Below are 16,058 nucleotides of genomic sequence, written 5' to 3'. Positions count from 1 at the left end.
GTTTCTTTATATATTTTATATATCCTTCCCCACTTATCTTTTTGAGGTCAACAATTCTATTAAAATTTAACCCCCCACCCCCTCCACAAAAGCCCCAAAGAAACTATTAGACACTTTTCTCAGATATGTGGCTCTATATTTCTGGTTTTTTATATATGACAAATTTACATATAAATATAATTACTTTGGCTGATGAGTTTTTTCCCCCGGATGCAAGGCTGAAGCAGTCTGTTTATTGAACATCAGTAGTTTATTGAACATAATTATAGGCCTTTGTCAGTATTGTCTCTGGTAGCATATTTGACTTTGGTTGGGTTCTAGAAAACACACTAGGTATTATTACAGCATTGCTTGCTTAAATTCTTCATTAAGGAGTTTTTTTTTTTTTTTTTTAAACACAAAACATTAGATCTGTAGCCCACGGAAGGTGATCAAGAATCCCTCTGTGTCCAGGCTCATGGAGTTCAGTGGTGAGAATGACATTAGATTTGTCATAATCCTTGAGGAGCCAGGATAGATTTTCTGTCCTCCACCCTGTACTCTGTTCCCAGATTTTCTTTGGCTTCAGTTCCTCATGGAGTTATTATAAGGATTAAATGAGTTAATAAAGATGAAGTGTTTGAATTTTTTCTGGCACATAGCAAGTGTTCAGTAAACGTTAGTTGTTACAATTCAGTTCTCAAGGGGAAGCTGGTCCAGTGCTGGCTTCTGGCTGGGTCCTTTCTTACTCATTTAAGCAGCAGTTGTCTTTTTCCTGAGCAAGTTCTTATTTTTAGCAGGTGAACTGTATCAGCATTTTAATTCTCTCATTTATTGCATCTTCTTCCTCTTCCAGGAAGCAGAGAAAACCACTTCCTACCCCTTCTAGTAGCTTTTTCCTTTCAATCTTCCTTTCTCTCCCATTGCAAATCCAAGGTGTCGTTTATCAACTTCCTTCTTGATGTGTGCTAGGACTTTCCCTTCCTTCCTTGTTTATCAATCTTATAACAGTTGTCTCCTTTGATTCTCCTTTCCAGAAATGTTTAATTATTGCTCTGAAGTAACCACCAAGAGAAATAGATACCAAATTCTTTTGCCTACAGGAAGTGCCTAGTGTTGCCTGAAGAAGAATGTTACTTACTTGCAGAAGTTATCTAATACAATAGAAAATATTTCCCTTCCTTGATTATTTCTTATGAGAAAATTATCTTCACATTAAACAGATTCATTTTTCCAGTCTATTTCATGTTTAAAAAGTAATCAATACTTTGCAGAAGTCGTCACTGAGTTCTACAAATTGACGGTCTCATCTACTTACCTTCAAGATACTTTCAAATTGATGGTGATTAACACCTTGAGACTTTCCCAGGAAAGGCTTAGATATACATCTATACTTTTGGGGGGAGGGGGATGATAGAATGTGTGTTTGGGGTAGGGGGTTCTCATCTTCTGGTGACATATTAGAACTGTGGTAGAGAAGCAGCCAAAATGTTTCCCAATGGGTAGCACTGGACTCAAAGTTTAGGACATCTGAATTTTGATCCTAGTCCTAATTCAAGCCACTGATTTGCTAAGTGATTGGAAAGTAAACATAATAGGATTGTCTCTAAGACTGCAGATAAATAGGATGTTCACTTTGAGGACACCAAAAATACTAGTGACTCCAAGGTCTAAGACAGGCGTCCTCAAACTACAGCCTACAGGCCACATGAGTCCCGCCTAGGACATTTATTCGGCCCGCCGGGTGTTTTTGCCACCACTGCCTGTCCTGCTTAGCAGCCCACTAGTCCCGGGGCCCGCAGTCCAGCCCTCCAACGGTCTGAGGGACAGTGAACTGGCCCCCTATTTAAAAAGTTTGAGGACCCCTGGTCTAAGAGGTAGACATCGGGTTTCTTGGCATAGACCTTGTTATTGAAGTAAAGGTACTTTCAGGACACCTTATTCAAAGGTAGAGTCTAGAGGCAGCCACGGCCTAGAGATTAAGAGTTTGTTTAATTTTTGTTGACTCAATTAAGGCAGCCACTGCTTGAGACTCCTATGTGATTCTGATCAATAGGGTGTGTGTTAACTTTAATTAAGAGCCTGGGAAAATTATTTCAACTACTGCACCTGGGAAGACTTGCGTCTGGGCAGAGCACAGCATCATTACCATATCATGAAGCAACAAGAAACAATGGCATCAATGGAATTTTCTCTTTCCTCCCATTTTTGGTGTTGATTATTTGGTTTTAGATTTAAGTATAAAATTTCACTTAGGTGTTATTTGATTTATTTAATTGGTAATATAAAATATATTTTATTATTCTTATTTTTTTAATTGAACTGTATGTTACTTCCACTCTGTGTGCTCCACCTTCTGTTTAACACTCGGATATAGGTTTCTGGAAAGGCCACATGTCACCAGCTCCACGAAGTGGCAAACTGGTCCTTGTTTTGGGAAATCCTCCAGGTATTTATCCAGAAATATATGATCGTGAAATTCTGAACCATCATCATCAAAACCTGCTTCATTGCTAATAGGGAATTCCCACAGCTTCCCTTCTTTAGTCCACTGGATCGTCTCTTCAAACCCATTCTGAAAGGGCTGTTCAGTTATTGCGGCTAACTGCTTAGCTAATTCCATAACCCAAAGTGAAGGTGATGTGTCTGTTTCAGGTGCTTCTTCAGTAAATGCCTTAATGTCAAAAATATTACGTCTCTTCCCCTTGAATAAGTCTCTCCTTTTCTAAGATTATTAGTCTTCTCTTGGCCAATATAACTGTCAAGTTCTTCATCGAATTGAATCTGATGCTCTGGTCTTGTATTAACTCTGGCTGTGGCCGATCTGGCAACTTTCATATCTGATACTATGTTACTAAAGCTAATTTTAGGTCTCTCCATCTTTCTGTGCCCTTGAGTCTTCCTCATGCTCTTGGAGCTGCCTAAGCAGTTCTGACTTGGTCATCTGCTTGTCAGAAGGGAGGGAATCTGCAACAGCAGGGGCAGCTGCCACCAGCTCAGAACTCAGAGTCTCATTTCTCTTCTTGGCATGTTCTATAGTTTTTCGAAGCCTACCAATTGTAGTGCCCAAACTTTTAAGTGGTCTTCTCTTGGGTGGCTTTGTGATCTGTACATTTTACTGTGCTTAATTCAACTTTCATGTCTTTAATAATATCAAACGAGTCTTTTTTCCTATTTTCCTTTATACTGTCTTGGCTCTCTGAAGTCTCCTTGGAAATCTCACTGGTTGGAACAGACTGCTCATCTTTCTTGCTATGGATCAACACTGCTAGTGCCAAAATAGCTTTGAATATTATTTTTTGTTCTGATTCTGTGATTGACTGGGCTCAGCTGGGTCTACTCACGTGGTTGTCCTTAGAAAGCAGGTAGGCTGGACTGGATGTCCAAGATGGTTTCTTTACCCACATAACTGATACCTCAGCTGGAATAGCTGAAGAAAAAGGTTGTCCTCCTTTGCCCTCAAGTGGTGTCAGGTGGCTGTGGGGCTGTCACTGCCAGTGCTCGGGAGCACAGGGACATGAATCCATATATTTTAAACAAATGTGTGATTTTTGATTATAGAATGATACATTTTCCTTATTTGAAATTTGAAATATAAAAAAGGTATTTTAAAAAATTTGTATTTTTGCTTTATAAAATATATATTTGATTTCTTTGCTGTACTTACTTTTACAAATCCCTGTATTTAGTGCATAGTTGAAGATCTAAGTTATTTCATGGCTAAAATCATTAGCTGAGCTTATCAAAGATATTTTACAACTTACATCTATAGTGTTACATGACAGCCCACCCCAGACCTTCCTTCATCTATTCTTATCTAAAGATTGAAAGCTAGTGAAAAGGGGCTTTTAAATGCAACAACTATGCCTAGACAGTTTTACCTTTATTGAGCATATTAGCTGTAGAATGACTCCCTGGGTGACTTATAGCAATATTTAAGCACAGTATCTTAAATCAATGATCACTGATAAATATTTAAGGAATATGTAATTTCTCTGTCCATGCAGGGAGAGGTGGATCTCTGTTGCCTTCTCCTAAAATTTTATTATCTCCTGAAAGTAGGAATGAGGAGAGGAATAACTAATCCAAAAACGGCCAGTGGTGTGTATCTAGAATGCTATATGACCCCTGATTTGAATCAGGCTTTAAGCTAAGCAGAGAAAGAATATATTTTCATCAAATAGCTCTCATCTTACTTTAAAGGTCTCTCTATAATATTTGCTTCAAAGAACTGTCACTACCTTTTATATTTGAAAATATAGATTAAACGAATTTCTTCAAATTATGCTGCAAGCTTTCATGTGAAGTAAATCCTAACTCTCAATCTTAGTATTAAAATACCTTTTGAGGAGAGTTATCTGTTCTCATTTATTTGCTTTAAAAATGTTTGGTCATTTGTGGATGGACTTGGTTGTTGGTGTTAGATTTTCTTGTCTTTTGATTGTGACAAAACTACAGTTCTCCCTGTTTACTGAAAATTTAGTGAAAATTCCCAACAGAGATCATAGTTTGCACAGGAACACAATAAAAACCTACAGAAGTTTTAGGTAGTTTTTCTAAGGCATATTAATTTTAATAAAACCAGGACTGACTTAACCCAGAGACCAAGGACCTATATTCTGAAAACTTGAAGGGAGATAAAAAAAGGTCAATTATTCATAAAAATACATCAGGATTAATTGGTCTTGAACAACAATATTGACAACAAAAAATATCACTTATGGAAAAGGTTGAGAACTAATTTTTGTGTTCTTTAGAATTAGATACAACTGACCTTAGTTTAGAGGCTTAGAAAAAGAATAATCCTAAAAAGAAAAGAAACAAGAAAAGAGAGAAAGAAAGGCATTCCAAAGCCTGCTCATTCTGAAGTTGTGTTCTTCACACACTGTTATACATGGAACTCTTTCCCTGTCCCTCTCCCTTCCAGATAGAAATATGAGGGCCAGATGATGTTCAGTCTTTTCATTGCCATAAACAAAGAAAATGAAGAACATAGTTTCCACTCTGCCTTTTGATGGGGGAATAACTCCTCTTTCTTCCAAATGTAATTCTAAGGAAACTAGAGTATGCTGGAGGTTTCTGAACTGGAAGGTGTTGGCCAGCATGTAACCATCTGCTTCTCCGAGCAGTGCCTGAGGCCAAGGGTCCTTGTGTCGCCCTCAGCAGCTGTTTCCTGTACTAGCTTCCAGTAGCTGTTCTTTCAGTAGTGACTCTGGTGGAAGCCTCTTCTGCCGGCAGCAGTTCTCATGCCTGGGGTTCAGCTTCCAGTGGTTCTTTCACTCAGCAGGTGTGGATTCAAGCAGCAGCTTTGATGGAGGCTTCCTGGTCTTTCATCTGTGAGACAATTTAGAGTAATGGGAATGATTCATCATCTACGTTCCTTAAGATTCCTGTGGTTGTGGTACCCACCTGCTAAGACCACTTCATCCCCTTCCTCCAGGCTTTGTACTATTTCATGTTTTGAAGACATGGAAGTTCCAACAGGGACAATGAGGAAGTCCAGGGCAGTGTTTTGATGGCTGTGTTCATCTGAGCCACAAACACAAGACATAAGCAACTAGCTTATGTTTAGGCCAGTTTCTAGAATCTGAGTTTTTGCTTTGTTTGTGACTTCATCATTCCCCTCCCCTCTGCCCTGACCCTACACATAGATGGTGCCTTGTTTAAGTTTTCTGACCAGCTCCCCATCTATAAGTTTTGTGTTGGTGCCCAGCAAAATGCTCCTGTTCTACCTTGCTCTCCTGCTTCCCACATGGGGAAGACTTTGTGCACTGATTCTCCTGAGACAGGAAGAGTTCAGCTAAGTGTTTAGATGCAGGCCTTCCCTTAGGGATTAAGTCTTTCCTGATTCTAAAAGGTTACTCCCCAGGGTAGGCAGGCAGGAGTTTTGCCAAGACTTCTAGGTAGTGTTATACTGACTCGGGTTTTTGGTGCCTTCATTCCCATACAACCCACCAGGTTTGCTTTGTGTTTAGAAAGCCATCAGATCTCCTACATGTTTTCCCAGCAAGAGAGAACATGTTATCCTAAAGATAAATTCTGGTCTCCATGTTTCCCAAATAGAAAATATCTGAAAATGTTATTTCACAGTTAACTTTTGAGGTAAAGCTTGTTTCCTTATCCCTTTCTTCCCCTTCCTCCTCTGAAGTTTGTGCAAGGAGGTAATTTCCTCTGAGCCCTGGATCTGGGGGGACAGGTGTTCTATTCATGGGGAATGACAAGGTGGAGGATAATTAAATGGAGCTGATGATTGTCTCTTGTTCTGAGCATGTTGCCTTCATATATTCTTTCAACAATCCTGAATATATGGAAAAATTGTACCAGAAAGTTTTTAAACTCTTCTATGTGTGAATTTGGAAAGATCCTTCCATTTTTCTTTCCACATCTCTTTTCAGAGATATTCTGGGTCAAAATGCAAATTAAATTCCCTGAGAAAAGTTCCCCAAGGAAAATATGCAAATGTACCCTAATTATGACCGTGCATTGCAAATGAATATGCCCTTCCTTGTAACAGAATTGGTTTCTGTTGTTATATATTTCCATGTATTAAGTATTTATCGTTGCTTCTGTAAATTAACATGCTACTAGATTATTGACCCTTTCTTTCACAAGTTTTTTTTCTGACCTTAATGTTGTGAATGAAGTCTGCATCATCTGATCTGGTTGAAAAGTTTTAGTGACATGATAGCTGTTGGTGTTGAAAATATTTGAGGAAATGTTAACAAATTAATGAAATAAAAGATGAATATCCCGAAGGTTAAATGTAAAAATTAAAAATGTAACAATAATCGTGACAGTGAAGCTGTGATATCAAAGGATGATGGCTTAACATATTCGGAGGGGATTTGGGAGTATCAAGCAAAGCAAAAATCCATGCCGGAAATTAATACTGTATAAAAGTTATGAAAATATGTGAAGTTTATTAATTATAAGTGGTAAGAGTATGGGTTTTAATAACATAGGAATTTGAGTTCCAACTTTCATTTCTAATACTTCAGTATACATGGCTCTGTGACTTTGGAAAATTTACTGATTTCTCACCTTTCCTATTTTATTAAATGGGACCAAGAAATACTACTTAATGTTAAAAGTTATTGTGAGGCAAAATATGTGGAAGTGCTTTATAATCTATACACATCCTATACATACTAGTTTTATTTATTTATGCATTCATTTTATTATTTGCAAAGCAGTGCTCTAGGCAAGATGGAGACTACAATGGTGTATTAAACACAAGGAACAGAAATCCTTGAAATAAAAGAGCCTGCATTTTAGTTCAAAGCAAGACTATGAAGGCTGATTTTTCTCTGTATTAGAATCCACTGGAGTTTATTTCATACTTACTTTCATTTAAGCTTGAGGAAAGGTTTAAAGGTTGAAGACATTTATGTTTATTTAGTCAAATTCTATGTCACAAAAAGCTTCCACAATGTTTACTCTCAAGATTATTTTGCACATGTAGATAAGGGGAACAAGGATTGGATTTGGGGTATTTATAAGTTAAGATAGTGAAGCCATTGAGAACTTTTAAGTAGAACTATTTCCTTGCTTCTGATATAAACTGTATACTTAAATGACTGCTTTAAAAACATGTTATCTTAAAAAAACAGACTGCATGTGATAGCTCAGGTCTCTCAAATTCTTGAAGATTTGATTAAAATATCTGTCTCTTTTAAGAAATCACCTTTGATGTAACTGAGAAATACCCATGATGTCACAGTGTGGTAGATTGTATCAATAATGGGTGCATTCATATTTCTGGTCTCATGTGTTCTTTTTGTTACCCTCCCTTTGAGGGAGAGTCTAATTCTTCCTCCTAGAACTGAGATGAGCTTTTATGACTGCTTTGATGAATAGAATAAGGTAAAAGTGAGGCCACATGATTCCAAAGGTAGGTCAGAAAATGAGACAGCTTTTTCCTGGCTCTCTTCCCTTTGGGACATGCAGCGCATAATAAGTCCAGATACTAATATGCTCGAGAGACCCTGTGGACAGAGCTCATGGAGACAGATGTCTGAGGAGCCTCAGCTACACCAGCCCCTGGGTGTTTGAGTTCTCCCTGAACGTTGGGCCTTTGCATAACTACATCATCCACTGACTGGAGCAGAGGCATTCTGTCCCTGCCTAGTCCTGCCCAGATCTTAGCTTCAATAAATAAGTTTTGCTGCTCTGGAGTGGTTTGTTTGCAGCCATAGATAACCAGAATGCATGGTAACCCATCTGACCATTTGCTTATGTATTTAGGCTAAAGCACTGGTAATATAAGCTATGTAGTTTTTGTTTATGTGGTTGTCACTAACCTTGCTTAACCACTACCTAGTAAGACCCTAGAGAACCTTTGTACGTGGGATCTAATCTACAGAAATCCACTGCATTGGATATACTGCTATGACTCTGACTAAACTAGTGGTATTATTTGACATATAGAGTTAGCCAGTGTGGCTCTCTATATCCAGGTTACCCAGTCATGTGGATTGAACTTTTTATCTTGATTATGTGGACATTGTGATGTATTATTTTCTTAGTTAGGGAGATTTGGGTGATAAGCAACAGCAAAACTAGCTGATAGTGGCTGAACAAAAAGATATGTTATCTCATGTAATAAGCAGCTTAGGGGTAACACACCTCCCAGATTTGGGTCCATCAATCTCGGTATGTCTGCTAGGTTTTAGATTTGTCTCCTCAGGGTGACAAGAGGCTCTTGAAGTTCTTAGAACTATTGTTTTCCCAGGAAAACATCCAGCTAAAAAAGACTAACTTTCCTTCTATTAATATACATCTATCTTATTTTTTTGCAATGGTCCACAGCAGGCTTCCCTTCAGGGGCCATTAGTCAGTGTGTCAGTCAAATGATAGTGAAAGTGCCTTGATTAATCAGGCAACACCACCAGGGATCTCTGGGATCCTGTTAGATATCATTTTATATCATAGAAGTGGTATTCTAAAGTTAGGGAGCTTATGAAGAAAAGAGCAGAATTATGTTAAGCTTAATCTTAGTGTTAGACAAAACATTTTCTTGTCTTAAGAGCTAAAAATGCAAAATATAATTAACATGTGTAAACTGGAGACAGATTCTGTTGACTCTGAGACATGATAACCATCTATTTTCTTAGTTATAAAATTTTTCTTTTAGACTATAAGAACTCTGAATATTCTATCAGAAACCGTAAAAACAAATGCAGTCAGTGACCCTGCTAAAACCTGTTTGTTAAACAATTATTACTTATGGAGAAGTTATTCTTTAAAATTACCTGTTATGACATAACTATCAGCTTTACAGTTAAGGCCCTTTTAACAATGGGAAGAGTGAGAACAGTGATTACTTGAAGGTGTCCCGCATCTTGCCCCACTCTCAGGAGCCGGTGTCAGAAACCTAATTCCCAGTGCAACAGGGTTTGGAGATGGGGCTTCCTGAGAGATTTCAGATCATGTGGGCTCCACCCTCATGAATGGATAAACGCTGTTTATAAAAGGCTGCAAATTTGATCTCTTCCCCAACTACCTTCCACTGTGGGATGATACAGCACAAAGGCTGGAACCAGATGCCAACACCTTGGTAATGGACTTCCCAACCTCCAGAACTGTGAAAAATACATTTCTTTTCTCTATAAATAACCCAGTGTGGTATTCTCTTTTAGCCACACAAAAATTGGCCAAGATAGTGATAAACGTTTAAGATAATCAAGCCATCACATTAACATGAGTGTTTTATATTTTATATGATTGTAATTTTTATGAAATTGGGTCTAGTAGAGATACAAGTTGGCTTTATTATTTTCCTTTGAAAGATAAAATTATTGATTTTTACTTGTATTTTCAGTTGAACTCTTACGTTTATACACAATATTGAAACATTTGTAGGAACATATGATTCATCATGCCAATAAGCTAAATTTATTAAATATAAAAGAGTTGTTTACAATTCAGAAAACATTATTTTTAGGTAGAATAATTTAAATACTTTACATTTTGAAAATGTTTGATTTAAAAATATAGCTTAAAATATTTAAAGTTAAGTTTGTAAATGATGTTAAACATTAATCAAAAGGCCTTACTATAGCTTGTTAGGTTATTAATGGAATTATGATAAACTCTAATAACTGCAAGCTTAAGGGGAACTAATTTTGTTTATATGTGATTTTTATAAAATAAATTTAAATTTAAAAAATCTAAAAAATGTACAAATAGGTTTTTATTTTCTAAACACAAAGATTGCTCTTAAACTTACCAAGAAATTAATATTTAATAGCCAGGACTTATTTACATGTTTTTTCCTAAACCAGTCACTGAAAATGTATGTGTCTGCAATGATTAATTTACATCTGTCATTTCATAGTAGGGGTCTAGGGAGAAGCCTCTTCTAATCTTTTGGTATCCTAGCTCATGTTAACAAAATTGGCCCATCCATCATAAACAGAATCTCGTATCATGTTTGCTAAAAGATAAAGATCTCATTTAACAGAGATATTCTGAATTTTTATTCTTAGGATGAACACTGTGGTCTTTTTGTAGAACTTCAATATTTTACTCTGTGGACAAATATAACCCCTTGATAATCCCTGTGTGCATTAGTGGATAAATACTATGACTTTCACGTCTATCTTCTTTGTGTCCTTTCAAATAAATGTTTTGAAGTTTTCCTATTTAGATCTTAAAGGTTTCTTTTTCTCAACCTGCTGAAAAATCTTCAGGTTTCATCTCCTCTATATGAGTGTCACAAGAATGCTTCTTCCCTGCTCATCACAAGGTGGACGAGAAGAAGATTGGGAATGTGCCAATACAAAAGATAAGCAATAATTGTGGTGCCTTAAGAAGTCGGGGTGCAGGAATTCTCAGCCCTGTTTCCCTCTTCTTTTCTGAAATACATTTTTGATTCAAAATGTATTCTTATTTCTGAGTCTATTTGCAAAAAGACTGAGCAGATTTAGAATTCTCCTGGAAAGGAAGGAAGGAGGCTGTGGGGAAGATGGTGGTTGTTTAGGGAGCCATAATCTTTTGAATAATTAAACTCTGATCTTTTGACATTGCTTACTTGGATGCAAATATATAAGGTATTGATGCTATTCTTTGATCAATATTAATGGTTGAGGCAGTTAAATTCCTATTTCCTTAAGGAAGGGCTAAATGATGTTTTATAATAAATGAACATGCTTTAAGAATAAAGCCCTTCAGATGTTTAATTATCTCTAATGGGGCAACTAGACTACACAATCCATTTTAGGGAGAAGAGATACTCAAGTATTTGTTGGGAGAATCACTTAGAGATGATAAATCAGAGGTACATTAAAAAGAAACACAGAATGATAAAGAACTTCATAGCCTTAATTAATGATGTAATTTAAACTAAAATAATTTATTTCCTTTGAATTATCTAACTATCAATCTAATAAATCTTCAGTGCCTGCCTACATATGCAAAGCACAAAAATATCATAGTTAACAATTTTATGATCTAGGTGGGTTAAAGAATCTGTAAGCTTAAAAATGTAATTAATAATGTGAAATGGAATGTGATTATTGTCACATAAACTGTATCTTGCAAGCAGTGCTTTTATCATTTGAATGAATGAATAAGCAAATAAAGGAATAAATGAAGAAGATGTTGGATTTTAATAAAGTTTGAAAGATGGTGGGATTAGAAATTGTTAAAAAGTCATCCAAGTTGGAGAATTGTGAACATAGATGTCATGCTAGAAGCATACAATACATAGCATAGGATGCAGTGAATGTACTAATTTGGCTGGAATATAAGATTGATACAGAAAAATAGGGAGAAATAAGTAGAAAAGCAGATTGAGGTCAGGTTAAGATGCTTAGAATCAGTCCTACAGGCAATGAGAGGCCACTGAAAGGTTTAGAGTAAGAATTCCTGATAAAGTTATGTTGAAGGGAGGTTATTCTCGTGGTAGTGTGAAATACACTATTAAAGGATGAGAGTGGCTATAAAGATAAATACATAGACCAGGAAAAAGTTGATGGTGTTTGAACTAAGACTGTGGCTGTGGAAATGGGAAGGGGACAGCCAAGGACAATGTAAGAGACTATTGAGCTTCAGCTCAATAATATCAGGGTTTCAATAGGTGTGGAAGACACATGGAGTTTTGACCCATAATGTTAGGGAGAGGATATAATTACAAAGAAACAAGGAGGATCATGTATGTGGGAAAAAATAATCACAGATTAAGGATTATTTTGTATTTGAGAATGGTAGTTGTTGTAAGGAATTTCTACAATGACCCCTAATAATCCTCACCTCCTGGGATTCACATCCATAAATCTCTTTTTGAGTGTGTATAGCCAAATACAGCACTGAATATAGCAGAAGAAGAGGGTTATTACTTCTGAGAAGGGTATAAAAATGATAAAAACTTCCATCTTGTGCTTGCTTTTACTCTTCAATTGCCTGCACTGGAGTCCTAGTGTGTGGCAAAAACCTGACATATGCCAACAAGCACGAATGAACTTGGAAACATACTTCCCTTTCTCAGGTTGAACTTCAGATGAGATTACAGCCTTAGCTTGAGCTCAGTCTCTTGAGAGATTTTGGGAGCCAGAGGCCCGCACATGAGCCACATTCAGATTCCTGACACATTTAAACTGAGATAATGCATGTTTGTTGTTTTAAGTTATTAAGTTTTGGGGTACTCTTTTTATAGTAATCAATGACTAGTACAGCAGTTTATTCAAATGTTATGTTAATTTGATTGGAATTGTGTGTATTCATATGTTTGAAATTAAATACTCTGAAGAAAGAGTTGAATACTTGGTAATTTTATAATATATATACATATATATAATATATATAATATATTGTATATAATATATATCATATATATATGTATATATATAATAACCATGTGGCTCAGTCTTTGAGATAGAACCTCTATAAGTTGACCACCCAAGGGACTGTAACAAACTGGTCAACATATGGAGGGGGTCAGCATAATGAAGTAGGCCTGCTGTACTGACATGTATATGTGGTGCATATCTGGTCTATAAAAATTAGGTCAACTTAAGGAGGTGGTCAATGCAGGGAGGTGGTCAATGGAGGGAGGTTGTCAACTTTAGAGATTCTACTGTATATGTATATTTTATTTAAGATGGAACCTAAAGAAAAAGGCAGTTTTAAGAAGGGCATGTTCAATAATGCCAAGTGATAAAAATGTCAAGAAAGTGGAACACATTATTCTTAGGAAAGCATCACAAGAAAGGAGAAGTATGAATCCTATCTACTCAATTTTGATATGAGGACAATTAATGACAATTAATGACATGGTGGGGGTAGGGGAAGGGGAGAACCGAAAGAGGAAGAAGGAGGGAGGAGTGGAAAAGGGAATAGCAGAGAGAGGGAAGGAGGGAGAGGGGTGGGGTCTTGGTGTGTTCCACACTTTTTGGGGGCAAGACACAATTGTAAGAGGGACTTTACCTAACAAATGCAATCAGTGAAACCTGGTTTCTTGTACCCTCAATGAATCCCCAACAATAAAAAAAAAAGTCAAGAATAATTGAAAAAAACTTCTCATTTCTTCCTTCAAAATTTCCAAATAATGCATATATGGGAGATTACTAAGGCAATTAAACAAAAAGGAATTTTAATTACTGTGCACAGGTTCTTTGAAAACACAAAATCCATATATTAGCAAACTCAAGTGATGCAAATTTTATCTTCATAACAAATCCATATAACTTATATAATTTAGATCACTAACTAGTTCCTATAAACTATATTCACAGTATAGAACTAGAAACAACTGTAAGGATTGTAGATTTATTGAAATTCTGAAGAGGTTCATTGTTTACCTAGTGTCATATTCTTATGACCTGAGTTTTGTGAAAATAAGTCATTTTAGACCATTACTGAAGGATTGCTTATTTTGTGAGGTATTTTCTACTTTCTGCTCACTAATCACTATACTATTCTATCAGACCTAAAACAAAAGCTCTCCAATTGTTCTATGATAATAATTAAGCTCCATTATATGAGAGCTCAATGGAAATTTATGAGCTTGGATCAGGGCTCAATATCCCATAGCTCCAGAGAAGAGACAATGACTTTGGTGTAGCAATTTAAACAATGTCTTTTGAATGTCAGTTTATTAATAATCACAATTCTTCTTCTAATTCAACATCATATTTTAATGACTTCCCTGTGGGGTTCTATAAAATTGTGGGGCTAGTTGAAGGCTTAAATTCATGAATTCAGATATTTGCACCTTATATCTCCAGGATATTTTATGGTTGCTGTGTTTTTGTCTCAGATGTCTATGAACTCTTTGTAAGACTTAATTAACATTAAACTGAAAGAACCACACTTTCCATTTCACGCTGATCTCCTTAAATAATAAACACCATTGGGTGCTTTTGTGTGTGAACCTTAAAAAAAAATAGTTTAGTAATCTACAGCTATCTTTTAAAACTGGTATGATCTGTTAAATTTTATGCTGAGAGATTGATAAAGTATAAACTCAAATAAACTAAGCTAAAAGAAAACCTTAGTTGGCCATGTGAAATTATTATAAGAAAATTGTTTCCAGGTAGAAGTGATGAATAAAATCCTGTGGGCCAGTGATATTATTCAAATGCAAGCAGAAGCTGATAATCACCAATCTCTGATCTAATTAAGAAAAGTTGCACATTCTGGATCATGGTAAGGTAGGCAATAGATATTATGGCTGAGAATCTTCTGTTTTCGTCATGAGACAGTTTAGGGTTTTGGTATGAGAAACTCATCATTAGAAGACTATATACAGTTGCCAATTGGCTAAATATGTTGAAACTATGCAATCCTGCCAAATCATTTGAAAGCAAAAATTTGTCTTAATACGTTCTGTTTCTTTTTTTCTTTTTTACAGTGAAAAGTTATATATTTAGAACTAGCCAGTTGGACTTAGTTTAGATGATCCCAATTTTGTTGGCAACATCCAAAGCATCATAATCAGGGGCCAGTCAAACATATCCTTTCTTCTTGACATCAGGCCTGATCAGGGTGTTGACCTTGGCCACATCAATGTCATAAAGCTTCTTCATATCCTGTTTGGTCTGGTGCTTGTTGGCTTTGACATCCACAATGAACACAAGTATGTTGTTGTCTTCTATCTTTTTCATGGCAAACTCAGTGGTCAGGGGGAACTTGATGATGGCATAGTGGTCAAGCTTGCTTCTCCTTGGGGTGCCCTTCTGAGGATATTTGGGCTGCTTCTGGAGCCTCAAAATCTTTGGCCACCGGAAGGTGGATTATGTACAGATCTTCTTTTTTTTGGTGGCTGTGGATGCCTTTTGCACTGCCTTCTTGGCTTCAATGCCTTTGCTTTGGCTTTGGCTTTGGGAGGGACAGGAGCTTCCTTCTTTGCTTTTGGTGCCATCTTATAAAAAGACTACATTCTGTTTCTTTTAAGAACTAATTGAATTCAGTGAAAAATTTTAATATCTTTTTTTCTAGACAGGTAAATCAGTACTTCCTTTTTATTAATCATTTTGTCTGAGGTAAGGAAAACAGCCAATATACAACCACCACTTCAAAGCAGTGATAGATGTTATGATTCTTAACTTACTTAGTTCCTTATTCCTCAACCTCTAGCTTTGTGATCAGAAGAGGCACTTTTCTCAGGTGAATCAAAATCCTCTGTAGACATATAAAAATGTTTAATAACTAAGTCTTGAAATACATATATGAATAATATAAAAAGTTGTTTTCTTATAACCTATTGTGAGTTATTTGAAAGAAAGTGTTCATGGAGTAGATTTTAAAAGTCAGAGACAGAGAGTCTTTAGACAGTTTAAGTATTCTTAACTGTTTAAGTGTTAAAATTTAAAAGTGAAAAAAATTGATTGATCATGTTATAAAGTAGACTGTCAGGGCCACTCCTCATATGTCTTCATTGTGCAAATTAGACAAAGACATCCTTTTTCAGTAAGTTACTTCCGTGGGTTTAAGGCTTAAAAAGCAAATGGTTCCTTTGTGTGAATTTTTTTTTTCTTTTTTTCTTTCAAATTAATATGAGGGTACAAATTTTTAGATTATATTGTTCTTACTTACAGGGTAAATTTCCAGTTGTAAAAGAGCCTCTCACTCAGGGGGCA

General features: G+C 36.2%; 1 pseudogene; it reads right to left on the bottom strand.

The window, feature by feature from the left end:
• Positions 1–2,308: 2,308 nt before the first annotated feature.
• LOC100964413 lies at positions 2,309–15,083 on the bottom strand (annotated as a pseudogene).
• Positions 15,084–16,058: the final 975 nt, after the last annotated feature.

This window comes from Otolemur garnettii, unplaced genomic scaffold, assembly GCF_000181295.1.
Source record: "Otolemur garnettii isolate 467f Iridium unplaced genomic scaffold, OtoGar3 scaffold00005, whole genome shotgun sequence".
Taxonomy (NCBI): domain Eukaryota; kingdom Metazoa; phylum Chordata; class Mammalia; order Primates; family Galagidae; genus Otolemur; species Otolemur garnettii.
The sequence above is the reverse complement of the archived record's forward strand: the minus strand, read 5'-3'. Positions and strand labels throughout refer to the sequence as shown.